This window comes from Cucurbita maxima, unplaced genomic scaffold (assembly GCF_002738345.1).
Source record: "Cucurbita maxima cultivar Rimu unplaced genomic scaffold, Cmax_1.0 Cma_Scf00035, whole genome shotgun sequence".
Classification (NCBI taxonomy): domain Eukaryota; kingdom Viridiplantae; phylum Streptophyta; class Magnoliopsida; order Cucurbitales; family Cucurbitaceae; genus Cucurbita; species Cucurbita maxima.
Genome location: NW_019272051.1, coordinates 1,281,491 through 1,297,382, shown reverse-complemented (window position 1 = coordinate 1,297,382; position 15,892 = coordinate 1,281,491). Strand labels below are relative to the sequence as shown.

Below are 15,892 nucleotides of genomic sequence, written 5' to 3'. Positions count from 1 at the left end.
GTAGACATGTAGAGTATTTTAATTTTTGTTTTTTAAAAATAATTTTTGCACTTAAACTAAGTCGTTGTATTAGTTTTTATATATATATATTTTAAAGAAACATGGGTTTTGTCAAAAAAGTAATTTTAAGTCGATTAACCTAAAATTTTAAAACTATATTGTAAGAAATAAAAATAGAAGGCAAAATAATATTTTTAAATAAACCATAATTTATTAGCGAGTTAGATGATCGAGAGGCAGAGGCTAAGGCTAAGGTGAAGTCTTCCCCCTTAACCTCTCGGGCAAACCAGCTAATTTTGTTCATCGAAATTAGCTAAATTTAAATTAATTAAATAAATATTGAAAATAAGTATGAATACTAAATTTGGGTTCCGAGAAATATATTTGATAAGAGTTGGGGCATCATAGGTTAAACACATTGTACTCTACCTTTGCAATATATGACCAAGGAATACCATCGTCATTTATAGCTTCTATCACAATGATCGTATAGGATAAACCATTCACCGCACACAAGTAAATGAGACGTTCACCATTCTTGTTATACACTTCCACTACAAACCTTCAAACTTTGTGCAATTCTTCTTCATTGACATTCTTAATTGAAACTAGATTTGAAGGAAACACTTCTCCACACCTCATTTTGGAACACCTTTGACACATAATTTCAACAAACTTACTTTGTTCATGAATAGTTGGCATTCGATATTTATAGTTGTGGTTGAACGCTATTCAAATTGATATAGCCGAATCTTACAACAAAGACTAATTTCGCATTCCTCTGTTATGAGATAGCTTTGAATCAAATTCTTTGGTTTGGATAATGGTGACATTGTTTTGGTCAAACAATTAATACAAGTGTATTGGTAATAGAACAAACATTTTGTAGGTATATTTTTTAGTTTAGTAATAAATTACACATTAATAGTTTGATACAATTAAGGTTACATAAATTTGTGAGTAGAAGTTTAGATTGAGCTCAGTTGAACATGTAATGTTAAAGTATATCTAAAACAAAATATAATTTCCTTTTTATACATTCACAACAACAAGATGTGCACATCCAAATGGAAGGTAGTTTGTGTTTTAGATGGACGATAAAGTTAGCCAATTCTATGGCTTGGTCAATATAGCCCTACACGACTAACCTAAAAGTAAGATTAAAAAATGCAAATTGAACACCGATCAGTATCGTGGGAGGGTACTATGTTACCACTACACTAGATATGCACATCCTAACGGGAGGAAGGATGTGTGTTTTAGCTGGAACATAAAGTTAGTCAATTCTATGGCTTGGTCAATATAGCCTTACACGAAACCAGGTCAATACTGTGGGAGGATACTATGCAATGATACAAGTACACTAGATGTGCACATCCAAGTGGGAGGTAGTGTGTGTTTTAGGTAGTTTCTGTTTTAGTTGGTCGATAAAATTAGCCTATTCTATAGTTTGGTCAATATAGCCCATACGATAGCTTGAAAAAATGCACATCCGGGGAATCGAACCCCGGTCAGTACCGTGGGAGGGTACTATGATACCACTACACTAGATGTGCACATCTAAAGGGGGGTAGTGTGTGTTTTAGTTGGACGATAAAGTTAGTCAATTTTATGGCTTGGTCAATATAACCCTACACGATTGACCTACAAGTAAGCTTGAAAAATGCACATCCGAGGAATCAAACCCCGGTCAGTACCGTAGGAGGGTACTATGATACCACTACACTAGATGTGCACATCAAAGTGGGAGGTAGTGTGTGTTTTAATAGGACGAGAAACTTAGCCAATTCTATGGCTTGGTCAATATAGCCCTACACGATTGACGTACAAGTGAGCTTGAAAAATGCACGTTTGCGGTATCAAACCCCGACCAGTACCGTGGGAGGATACTATGATACCACTACATTAGATATACAGATCCAAGTGGGAGGTAGTGTGTGTTTTAGGTAGTGTGTGTTTTATAGTTGGACGATAAAGTTAGCCTATTCTATGGCTTGGTCAATATAGCCCTACACGATTGACATAAAGTAAGCTTAAAAAATGCACATTTGGGGAATTGAACCCCAATTAGTACCATGGTAGGGTATTATGATACCACTACACTAGATGTGTGCACATCCAAGTGGGAGGAAGTGTGGGTTTTAGTTGGACGATAAAGTTAGCCAATTCTATAGCTTGGTCAATATAGCCCTACACGATTGACCGACAAGTAAGCTTGAAAAACGTGCATCCGGGGTATCAAACCCTGGTCAGTACCGTGTGGGAGGGTACTATGCTACAACTACACTAGATGTGTACATCCTAATGGGAGGTAGTGCACGTTTTAGTTGGACGATAAAGTTAGCCAATGAAGTATGCTTGAAAATTGTACATCTGGGGAATTAAACCCCGATCAGTATCGTGGGAGGGTACTATGATACCACTACACTAGATGTGCACACCCTAATGGGAGGTAGTGTGTGTTTTAGTTGGACGATAAAGTTAGCCAATTCTATGGCTTGGTCAATATCGCCCTATAGGCCTGATCTACAAGTAAACTTAAAAAATGCTAGGGAATCGAACCTCAATCAGTGCCATGGGAGGATACTATGATACCACTACACTAGATGTGAACATCCTAATGAGAAAAGTGTGTGTTTTAGTTGGACGATAAATTTAGCCAATTCTATGGCTTGGTCAATATAGCCCTACACGATTGACCTACAAGTAAGCTTGAAAAATGCACATCCGGGTAATCGAACCCCGATCAATACGGTGGGAGTGTACTATGATGCCACTACACTAGATGTGCACATCCAAGTGGGTAGTAGTGTGTGTTTTAGTGGGACCATAAAGTTAACCAATTCTTTTGCTTGGTCAATCTAGCCCTATACGACTTTCTTGCAAGTAAGCTTGAAAAGCACATCCAGGAAATCTAACCCCGATCAGTACCGTGGGAGGGTACTATGATACTACTACTCTAGATGTGCACATCTTAATGGAAAGTAGTGTGTGTTTTAGTTGGACCATAAAGTCAGCCCATTCTTAATGGAAAGTAGTGTGTGATTTAGTTGGACCATAAAGTCAACCAATTCTGTTTGTTAATCTAGCCCTATATGACTCACTTGTAAGTAAGCTTGAAAAATGCACATTCGAGGAATCGAACCCCAATCAGTACCTTGGGAGGGTACTATGGTACCACTACACTAGATGTGCATATACTAATTGGAAGTAGTGTGTGTTTTAGTTGGACCATAAAGTTAGCCAATTCTATATCTTGGTCAATCTAGCCATGTAAGGCCATAAGTCCAAGCCTCTCTTTTTCATCTAAGTCTTTAGAAGATTGACCTACAACTAAGCTTGAAAAATGCATTAGGGAAAATGAACTCTGGTCAGTATCGTGGGAGGGTACTTTGATGTCACTACACTAGATGTTCACATCCAATAAGGAAGGAAGTAGTTTGATGTCACTACACTAGATGTTCACATCCAATAAGGAAGGAAGTAGTGTGTGTTTTAGTTGGAATATAAAGTTAGCTAATTGTAAGGCCAGACAATAGACCTATAAGTAAGCTTGAATAATACACATCGAGGAAATAGAACCCTGATCAGTACCATAGCAGGGTACTATGATACCACTACACTATATGTACACATCCAAGTGAGAAGTAGTGTGTGTTTTAGTTGGACCATAAAGTTAGCCAATTTTAATTGGACCATTTCTAAATAGAGATGGTCTCCACACACAAACCACTTGTCTTTCCATCCTGTCTTGTTCTCACACGTTTTTTTAAGAAAATTCTTTGGAAGTCACTCAACCTAAAAGTACTCCAAGAAAAGAAAAGAAAAGAAAAGAAAAAAAAAATTAATGTGATACTTTAGTTAAAAAATGGTCTATAAATGAATTGAGACTGCATCCAAATGAAAGAGATTTTAAGCAGTAAAATAATCGAGCTGTCCACAAGTTAATATTTACAGCCGTTCCATAGACAACAAACCCATTCTTATATTTTATAAATTATGAAAGTCTTTTTACACCGTAGGTGTGAATATTGTTCTATCTTTTTTAATTCAATGAATTCTCTCTCGATTTAGCAAAAGCAAAAATCTATTAATTAATGTAATCGGTATTTGGGCAATCATCTCTTTTGAACATCGGTCTCCAGCCAAGCCAACAAATCTATAAGAAGTAAAATTCGACTGGAGGTCTTGAACAATTGATCAAACATAATAAACTCAGGTTCGTTCTAAGTTAAAGTACCATTTATACAAATAAATACCTCTTTTATTATATGGGCTCTTCTTCGTATGTAGATATAAGATTTAGGTTAAAAAATTATGTTTCAGATGAAATAGCTTAAGTTATGTTGCCACTCACTTCAACCCATGCGCACTTATGTGCAAAAGAACTTAAGTCTTCTGGAAACCATCTAATTTTCTACATCAAAATTAAATTTAGCTAAATAAAATATAAATTAATTAAATAAGTATATTTTCTAAATTGTATCATGTTAAAGATTATGAACAATAAATATATATATATATAAAACATATTTAATTTTTGTTTTTTGAAAATAATTTATGCTCTTAAACTAAGTCGGTTGTATTGAAGGGAAAATAACCTAAAATTTTCAAAATAATATTTATATTGAAGGTTTATTATTTATTTATTTATTATTATTATTTATTTATTTTTATGTATTTAGTCTAGAAGGCATTATAAATAAACCATAATTTGTTAGCGAGTTATGTTATCAAGATAGGAACTTTCAAGAATGGTGCAACCCTGGGACATACCGGAGTAGGAGTGGGAGTATACACGGAAAGATTTCATCTTTGGCTTGCTAAAGACAATGAAGGGTCATGGTAAGATATATTATTTTAGATATGAAAACGTGTTTAGCTATTAAGTGATCATTTTCAATGCACGATCAATGCCTTATATGGTTTAGAGTTGTCGGTCTTCCACAACATAAGAGGAAGTTGAAAAGCACGGATTGTTAAAACTCAAGTTAATTTCGAGTATAAATGAGAAGGTGCGAAGAATTAAGACACTCAAATATTTAAGTGAATCAAAGAATATATTTCAAATAGTGATTTATAAATGTTGAGAGAAAAAAAAAAAGAAAAAAAAGAAAATTAATTAATAAAAAATATTTTTAAAAAAATTAAATTTAGAAAAATAGGCTTTAAAGTTTGATAAGTGAAAAAATAGCTTCAAAAGTAAAAGAAAAAAAAATAGATTTAAAAGTTGAAAATGTTGAGAGAAACTTGATTTTATCGAATTTCAAGATAAATAGCACCCAAAAGGCTATAAAACACCAAAGAACGAGAAGCTAAAAAACATACCTGTGTCATAGTGAAGGCCAGCCTTGTGAGACGGGTGTCTTGGGCATCTTCCTTTAAAATAGATTTTTCAAGGACAGACTGGACATCACGAGTGTACTGGTATTGCGCCGCGCTAGCCCATGTGCTGGAGGTTGGATTATGCACCTGCCATCTAGAACAAATGTTATAAATGGTTTAGCATGGATATGAGAGAATCGAATGCCTAATGAGATCTCAGATGGATTGATGATTGGGATTTCTCGATGAGATGATTGACACATTGGTCAGTTCCCAACGGATAATTTTGAGCAAGCCAAGACGGTCGAGTTGTTCGAGTCATGGGATGACATCATGATGTATGTGTTATGTTGTTGGGAATTGAGATGACGATGAGTGCAACTTTGGCTTAAAGTAGAGTCAAGGTCGAGCTGGAGGACTTGGCTTAGGTAGAGATAAGTTGGTTAGAGTTGCAGAAAATTAAACAAGCATGCATGAGCAACGTGTGTGACCAAATAAACTTGGATTCCGCAGAATTTGTGTTTGATTAGAAAATGAGACATCGCCTAAGGTCTAATAAAGTCAGGCAAAAAATTTGAATGAGACTTGAGTTTCTCTCAACACTAGTCGTGAATGTGTCAAGATCACGACATCGCATGGTTGAAAAATGTACAACTATGAAGTTGGTATGAGAGCCACACTTTGTGTGTCTAGTCGCTCAAGAAAATGAACCCGAGGGTTGTATGAAAACTTTCATGTGTGTCATGTGTACCCGATTGGGCTAAACAATTGTGAGTCAAAACAAAGAATTGTTTTGTGGGTCAAAAACCAGACTCCCTGAAGAGGAGTCTTACTGCAGTGAAGCACGAACCAATGGACAGATAGTGTACAGGTCGGTGCCTTTGAAAGAGTCATTCGCATTAGAGGAATAATGCGAATGAGTCATTCACAAGTACACTAGATGTGCACATCCAAGTGGGAGGTAGTGTGTGTTTTAGGTAGTTTCTGTTTTAGTTGGTCGATAAAATTAGCCTATTCTATAGTTTAGTCAATATATAGCCCACACGATAGCTTGAAAAAATGCACATCCGGGGAATCAAACCCCGGTCAGTACCGTGGGAGGGTACTATGATACCACTACACTAGATGTGCACATCTAAAGGGGGGGTAGTGTGTGTTTTAGTTGGACGATAAAGTTAGTCAATTTTATGGCTTGGTCAATATAACCCTACACGATTGACCTACAAGTAAGCTTGAAAAATGCACATCCGAGGAATCAAACCCCGGTCAGTATCGTAGGAGGGTACTATGATACCACTACACTAGATGTGCACATCAAAGTGGGAGGTAGTGTGTGTTTTAATAGGACGAGAAACTTAGCCAATTCTATGGCTTGGTCAATATAGCCCTACACGATTGACGTACAAGTGAGCTTGAAAAATGCACGTTTGCGGTATCAAACCCCGACCAGTACCGTGGGAGGATACTATGATACCACTACATTAGATATACAGATCCAAGTGGGAGGTAGTGTGTGTTTTAGGTAGTGTGTGTTTTATAGTTGGACGATAAAGTTAGCCTATTCTATGGCTTGGTCAATATAGCCCTACACGATTGACATAAGTAAGCTTAAAAAATGCACATTTGGGGAATTGAACCCCAATTAGTACCGTGGTAGAGTATTATGATACCACTACACTAGATGTGTGCACATCCAAGTGGGAGGTAGTGTGTGTTTTAGTTGGACAATAAAGTTAGTCAATTCTATGGCTTGGTCAATATAGCCATATAGGATTAATCAGGTAAGCTTGAAAAATGCACATCCGGGGTATGTCAGTATCGTGGGAGGGTACTATGATACCACAATACACTAAATGTGCACATCCTAATGGGAGGAAGTGTGGGTTTTAGTTGGACGATAAAGTTAGCCAATTCTATAGCTTGGTCAATATAGCCCTACACGATTGACCGACAAGTAAGCTTGAAAAACGCGCATCCGGGGTATCAAACCCTGGTCAGTACCGTGTGGGAGGGTACTATGCTACAACAACACTAGATGTGCACATCCTAATGGGAGGTAGTGCACGTTTTAGTTGGACGATAAAGTTAGCCAATGAAGTATGCTTGAAAATTGTACATCTGGGGAATCGAACCCCGATCAGTACCGTGGGAGGGTACTATGATACCACTACACTAGATGTGCACACCCTAACGGGAGGTAGTGTGTGTTTTAGTTGGACGATAAAGTTAGCCAATTCTATGGCTTGGTCAATATCGCCCTATAGGCCTGATCTACAAGTAAACTTAGGGAATCGAACCTCAATCAGTGCCATGGGAGGATACTATGATACCACTACACTAGATGTGCACATCCTAATGAGAGAAGTGTGTGTTTTAGTTGGACGATAAATTTAGCCAATTCTATGGCTTGGTCAATATAGCCCTACACGATTGACCTACAAGTAAGCTTGAAAAATACATATCCGGGTAATCAAACCCCGATCAATATGGTGGGAGTGTACTATGATACCACTACACTAGATGTGCACATCCAAGTGGGTAGTAGTGTGTGTTTTAGTGGGACCATAAAGTTAACCAATTCTTTTGCTTGGTCAATCTATCCCTATACGACTTTCTTGCAAGTAAGCTTGAAAAACACATCCAGGAAATCTAACCCCGATCAGTACCGTGGGAGGGTACTATGATACCACTACTCTAGATGTGCACATCTTAATGGAAAGTAGTGTGTGTTTTAGTTGGACCATAAAGTCAGCCAATTCTATGTCTTGTTAATCTAGCCTTATACGACTCACCTACAAGTAAGCTTGAAAAATGCACATTCGAGGAATCGAACCCCAATCAGTACCTTAGGAGGGTACTATGGTACCACTACACTAGATGTGCATATACTAATTGGAAGTAGTGTGTGTTTTAGTTGGACCATAAAGTTAGCCAATTCTATGTCTTGGTCAATCTAGCCATGTAAGGCCATAAGTCCAAGCCTCTCTTTTTCATCTAAGTCTTTAGAAGATTGACCTACGACTAAGCTTGAAAAATGCATCAGGGGAAACGAATCCCGATTGACCTACAACTAATCTTGAAAAATGCATTAGGGAAAATGAACTCCGGTCAGTATCGTGGGAGGGTACTTTGATGTCACTACACTAGATGTTCACATCCAATAAGATACAGTGGTTATCAATCCTCGACTCCATAAAAAAACAATGATCCTGGTAGAAAAAAAATTGTATAAATTAAATACTCTATTCTAGAGGGTTTCTCGAGTTGCTTCATTTAAGAAAGTTTTAAGAATCTTCCGCTAACCCTAATGGGACAATAATGAGTCTCCGGAGTGCACTGTGGAAGAAGAATTATGACAAAACTTTGGATTCTTATCGCATAATTGTTGGCTCGTTCTTGAGATCTTAATTTTGGAGCTCGAGAATCTACAACCTCGGTTGTGAACTTGTCCAATCAAAGCATGCATTTCCATCATGGCAGCTACCCATAGGTCGTAGGGACGACATTGAGCTTCCTACACCGTTCTTTGGGGTTTTAGACTTTTGATTAATTTTCTTGAAATTCAATAAAATCAAGTTTATCTCTAAAAGTTTTCATCTTTTAAAGCTATTTTTTGCGATTCTAACCTTTGGAGCTATTTTTTCAATTAACTAACTATGAAGGCTATTTTTCAAAATTTAATTTTTTAAAAATATTTTTTTATTAATTCCTCTTTTTTTTTCCTCTTCCACCCCTATTTGAAAATATTCTTTTATTCACTTAAATATTTAAGTGTTACGGTGTTATCTTGTCCTAGTCCTTTACACCTTCTCGTTTATAATTGAACCAACTCGGGTCCCAACAAACCGTGCTTTCCAACTTCCTCCTATGACGTGGAAGATCGAACACTCTAAGCCATATAAAGCATCGATCTTGCTTTTAAAATGATCACCTAATAGCTAATCACGTCTACTTTTTTAAAATAATCGTTCTTACCATGACCTTTCATTGTCTTTAGCAACCTGAAGTTGAAATCTTTCGCTCTATACTCTCACTCCTACTTCAGTATATCCAAGTGTTGTACCATGACCTCTCACGATATTGACTGAGGTTTGATTTTTCGGATGCGCATTTTCATTTTATTTATTTGAAAATTTTGTTTCTGAAAGGGCTTATTGGAGTCTCTTAGTTGTTGAGAGGGTTGCGCAAAAGCAGTATATAAGGCATACCCAGTAAAACTTCGACATAAGTACAAACTCTTGTGTACATAGGACTTTAATTACATGGGTGAAGATTCTAAGTAACCTTTCATTTGTATGTCCATTGAAGCATGGACTTAACCGCTCGATTACATAGGACTTTCACTACATGGGTTAAGATTCTTTATATGGGTTAAGATTCTTACATGGGAGTGTATCTAGTGTAACATTCTTTGGTGACATAGAATTGTGCAAGTACACTTAATTTTGAAGTTTTTATGGTTGAGGTCACGTTAGTTTTTATGGTCTCAATTCATTTATATACTTTTTTTTTTTACTCGCAATTTGATGGTAGCGGACTTGCGATTGTACGGCACTCACTTCTCAGCAACAAGTGAGTTAAGCCTATTCGTTTTCGCGTTACCTATGACCAAACAACGTATTCTCGAGCCTCTAGCCCCGGTTCAAGAAGAAAGTTTTAGAAAGTGGGAATAGAGAGATTTTGAAAGAGAGTTTTGAAAGCAAGATTTGAGAAATTGAAATTGGTGTTATATGGAAATGTAAGCAAAAGGCAACAACAATGGCTTACTGCATATAACCATCGGGTAAGAAGAAGTTGACAACTAATCATATTCCCCAATAATACATTTTGGGGCATTTTATCCTTGCAGGTAAAGACATGATTTTGGTGAATAGTCATACACCCTCATACTGACCCAATATGAAATGGTAAAAACCTTCCTAGGATGAAAGCATGTAAGAGGGGTTTGGAACGGGCATGCAACCATGGACAACACATTCTAGACAAGCAAGACTGGGACATCTGTCATGCGGCCATTGACAACACGCCTTGGACATGCATGACCGTGACATACTCCCCCACTCAATTGGTTGACGTCCCTGTCAACCAACCCAAAACAAGCAAGACTAGGACATCTATCATGCGGCCATAAGCAACATGCTTTGGACAAGCATGATCATGACATCCTCCCCCACTCAATTGGTTGACGTCTCTGTCAATCGACTCATTACAACTCTGTGTTGTAGGCTAAGATTGACTTTTAGGTCTCTTCAATGTGTTTCCAGCTGATTTCAATGTTGTGGAGTCTCGTCAATTCTGTAAGGAGGTTTTGAAACTTGCTTCTTGGTTCATCGGCTCTTGCTTGGAGTATCACATTAAGTATTTTTTGCTTATAGTACTTCTATGTTAGGTTGTTTTCATAAAAAATTCTTAAAAAACATGTGAGTGAAAACAAAATAGGTCGAAAAGACTTGTATCATTACGTGTACACCATCTTTATTTGAAATATATTTTTGAATTTTTTTATTTTAGAAGTATTAATCCATTAATGTAATATCATTATTTTTTTATTTATAAAAAATATTGAAAAATCCTAAGAAAATATTAAGGGAGCGCAGTAGTGCTGTCATAGGAGGATACTGACTGGGTTCGATTCCCTCAATGTGCATTTTCCTATTATTTATTATTTTAATTTTAGTTCTTCTTCTTTCATTTTTCTAATTCGCCAGTTTATTGAATTTTTACCCTAATCTATCAATTTAATCCAATTTAATTTTAGTTTGTATGAATGACTTGGAGATTCCATTATTTGAAATTCGATTATGTTGATTCTGAACAAATGTTTGATTAATCCACCACACCTAAATGGTGTGAAGTTATCTTATTTATAATCAAATAAATTACAATGATATGAAAATAATAATAAATGGAAATAACAATAAATGGAAAGATAACTCTAGTAATAAGGCTTTTCCTGGGAGTATGGCATGGGCTACTTCAGCGCCGTAGCGCCTGGTACTCGAACATTGGCTCGAGGTATTTTCTCTACCCCTTCTTACCCTGAAAAAAACAGGGGCACCTTGTGTCCTTGAACCGATAACCATCTTTCGGCTAACCTAGCCTCCTCCGTCCCTCGGGACAACCAAGGGGTAGTACAGGAATATTCACCTATTGTCCATCGACTACGCCTTTCAGCCTGATCTTAGGCCCGGACTCACCCTCCGTGGACGAACCTTGTGGAGAAACCCTTAGATTTTCAGGGCATTGGATTCTCACCAATGTTTGCGTTACTCAAGCCGACATTCTCGCTTCCGCTTCGTCCACCACTGCTCGCGCGGGTGCTTCCCTCTAAGGCGGAACGCTCCCCTACCGATGCATTTTTACATCCCACAGCTTCGGCAGATCGCTTAGCCCCGTTCATCTTCGGCGCAAGAGCGCTCGATCAGTGAGATATTTGCCTTATATGCCTTATAATAAAATATCAAATATAATATATATGGTAAACTATAATTTATTATTAAATATTCTTAACACCCCACCTCAAGCTAAGCGTCGGATTTAAACAAACGTGAAGCTTGAATCTGAAAAATTCAAAAAGGTTGAGAAACACTTTTCGTGAAGATATCAACAACCTGGTTTAGAGGAGGTGTAGAGAAACACTTTCTTGGCCATCGAAAATTGTAGAGAGATAGCCGATCAGCGGCGATGCTACCTTGGCTCCGGTGAGAATATGTCTAACCCATGAAGAGGGATTGTCGCTTAGCGACGATGCTGCCTTGGCTCTGGTGAGAATATGTCTAACCCCAAGAAGTAGAAGGGGAAACCTAGAGCAAGGGACAAAGACAATGTTGAAGCCGGAAGAGTCGCCACATTGGGCGAAGGAGCCAATTTTGGCGAGAAGGGCAGTCGGAAGAGTCGCCACATTGGGCGAAGGAGCCAATTTTGGCAGGAAGGGCGGCGACAACTTGGTTGGCGAAGAGGCCAGTGCAGCACCCAGATTTCGAAGGTAAATCTCTGCAAAAGGTTGATGGGCTTGTCGAGATTCCATATATTTCTGAAGAGAACACTGATGAGAATCCTGAGATTAAGGTTTCTGTGAAGGATGAAGGGTTGGTTGGGAAGAAAATGAGAGAGACTATATTGGCCAAAGGGAAAACCGATTAGGTTGGAAAAGGTGAGGTTGTATGTATAGAATATGACGAAAGGTGATTTGGAGGTCAATAGAGTGGAGCCGAAGAGTAATCAATCGACTCTACCTGCGGCAGCCATGAAGACTGCCCCTGCAGTGTCAAAGCCAGCAGGGGTGGTGGAGAAGAAGATTAAAGAATTCAAAAGCCATTGAAAAGAAAAGATCGGGGTTGTCAAACCGAGAGGGCTCTGATACCATAAGAATGTTTAATTAATCCACCCCACCTAAATGGTGTGAAAATTATCTTATTTATAATTAAATAAATTACAAAGGATATGAAAATAACAATAAATGGAAAGATAACTTTGTTAATAAGGCAAATATTAGGACTCTAATATTTGGTAAACTATAATTTAAATATTCTTATAATAAAATATCAAATATAATATACATGATAAACTATAATTTATTACTAAATATTCTTAACAATTAGGACTCTAACATTGTAGGTTTAACTATATCGTATTGATAAACATGTTGATTATGATTGCCTATTATGGTTTCTTAGAAGCATTTTAACCGGTTGGAAAACCCTATTATACCCATGATTGATTCGTATGTGACGTAGAGTTAATTATGTACGAATAATGAGCCTTAGCCTATGTTATCATTATACTTTGGTCATTGAGTCACAATTAGAGTCCGTTGGCTAGTACTGCCAACAGGTTTGTAAAAAAAAAAAAAAAAAAGGAAATGGTCCGATTTCACTTAAGTTGAGAAAGTAGTGAGTTTGACTCTATTATAAAAGAGATGTCTCTTTCTTCCTTTCATTCCATTTGAATGGTTCGAAACTAGTTGAAGAATACACTTTCTGACGGCTCTAAGCCAGCATTTCGGCTGATTCGGCTTAGATCTGATACGTTCGAACAATTTTCTACTAGTTTCAACTCTTCGAAAGCATTTAAGGTTAGTATGACTATCTAATTTAAATTATTTTATATAAAATTAGGTTGAGCTAGTTTAAATTATTTTATGCAAAATTAAGTGAGCCAATTCGCAGGGAAGAATTCTAATTTATGATTGTGGGACTTCTTATGTAGCCGCTCAAGCCCACCGCTGACATATATTGTCCGCTTTGACCTATTCAATTGAAGAGGGGAATGAAACATTCCTAATAAGGGTGTGAAAATCTCTCTCTAATAGGCACGTTTTAAACCGTAAGGCTAACAACGATATGTAACGAGCCAAAGTAAACAATATTTGTTAGTGGTGGGCTTGGGCTATTACAAATGGTGTCGAGCCAGACACCGGGCGGTGTGCCAGTGAGGATGCTGGCTCCCAAGGGGGGTGGATTGTGGGATTTCACGTCGATTGGAGAGGTAATGAAACATTCTTAATAAGGATGTGGAAACCTCTCCCTAACATTCACGTTTTAAAATGGTGAGGTTGACAACAATACTAAGGGGCCAAAGTGGACAATATTTGTTAGCAGTAGGCTTAAACTTTTACACCTTAGGTAGAATTAAATTTTAGAGAGCAGTGCTAAGCTAGCATCAAGGGGTCGTAGTAGCTTCGGCCTAGGCTAACTAAGTAAGATGCTCTACTATCGATTTGGTTAGAATAATTACTTTATATATGATGACACGTGCCTAATGGCCCTGCACTTTTCATATGTGTGATATGTATCGCTATATGATGTGCCAAATAATATTATGGTATAAATGAAATGTCATGTTATGTTCCGATAAGTTATGTTAAGTTATGAGATGTCATGATGCACTATGATATGATTATGTTAAACCATGATATGCAATGTCATTCTATGGAATGTTTTGAAATATGGAAAAGCTACGAAGCACAACCCTGAGCTATGATTTGAAAGTTACGTCATGAATGAAATGATTTATGAAAGCTTATGTATGCATATTACCGAGTGTAATATGTGAGGAAAGAATGAGAGGTTGTCTTGCATGGTTGGTTATAACGGAAAAATATGGGGACTTAGTTCATAATTGTATGTTCACGTGCATCGAGATACTTCCCTTTTATGATGAGTATAGACACGTATACTATGAGACTAAAATGACCATCATGCTTAGCATGGTGCAACGTGTCACTATTCCCTCCGAGTGTTCGGCTATAAGGCAGGGGTGCTATAGCTCGACTAGTAGGCCCAGGGGGTGTGCGAGCCTTCTTGGTAGGCACATGCTCATACATGTGGATCATGTGTAGAGAAGTACTGCACATCCAATTTTCTCAAACTAGAAAGCTACCAAAGAGAAGACGGTTTTAACTTTCTCCTTCATCCGAACATATTACATATATGCATCATGTATACATCATCACATTACCCACCACATAACTTTACATGGTAAGATATGACATGACATACATAGAATTTCATTTCATTCCTAATATATTGTAATGGATATCACGTACCTACATTACATAGCATCATATGTCAATAAAAAGAAGACATAAACATAACATATAAAAATATGGTGCATGCAGTGCCACAAAACATGCACCACCATACATCATTCAATTATCTAACACCAACGGTAACGTCATTTACCTGATTAGCTTAGACTGGTGTCATCAATTTAGTGTCAATAAAAGTTTAATTTTGTCATTTGAAATCTAAGTCAATAAAACCTTGAACGATGATTTGTGTGATGTTTTTCATATTTTTAAGGTTTTCCTTGGAATTCTTTAAAGTTTGTGTATTTATAATTTCATAAAATAAAAAATCACGCCATCAAGTGATCGCATAATTAATATCGGATAACAGATATTAAAAATTAGCTTTTTATTTATTAAATTTATTATTTTAATAGTTCATCTTTCATTTTTTTGATTTTGTAAAATCCGAACACGAAAAAATTAAAGTCAAACATACGGTTTTCATGAAAGTGATATTTAAACATGGTTGAACAAAGAATAGCATAAATGAATATAGAAATAATAGTAATAACCTAGTCAATTTCTTGGCTTAGGTTCTTTTCTAGCCCGGGTAAGCTCTTACGGTTCATATACCCTACACCTATTCCAAGATTATAAATCACCCATAAGGGTATATTGAAATTTCAGGGTGCACGTAGCCTTTCATTTTCTACTCTACATGGTCCGTCTAATTATCACGCTTCGTGCGCAAGTCGAAGTGTCCTCATTGTTGGCTTTTTGGCCCTTAATCTCATCTTAATTAATTTTGATTAATTAATTGAGTGAAATTTTGATCCTAACAAATCTTTTAATTATAAACAATTTTCAGTATTTTAAACTGTCCATAGTATAAGGTTGGGAATGACAATTTCAACGACTTTTTCATCACTAAAATCAGAGCTAAAACGGAGAAATCATAGTCGAAACAACATACCCAACGTAATGGTATAACAGCTAAATCAAAATGATAGACATATCAAAATATTTGGAAGAGTAAGAAATTGTAGAGTTTTCTTA

At 36.9% G+C, this 15,892-nt stretch overlaps 2 non-coding genes across 2 annotated transcripts; both read right to left on the bottom strand.

The window, feature by feature from the left end:
* Nucleotides 1–1,485: 1,485 nt before the first annotated feature.
* Nucleotides 1,486–1,556, bottom strand: TRNAG-CCC. The gene has a single exon. It is a non-coding gene; the product is annotated as a tRNA-Gly (tRNA).
* A 4,829-nt stretch (nucleotides 1,557–6,385) lies between these two features.
* Nucleotides 6,386–6,456, bottom strand: TRNAG-CCC. Its single transcript has one exon. It is a non-coding gene; the product is annotated as a tRNA-Gly (tRNA).
* Between the last annotated feature and the right edge of the window lie 9,436 nt (nucleotides 6,457–15,892).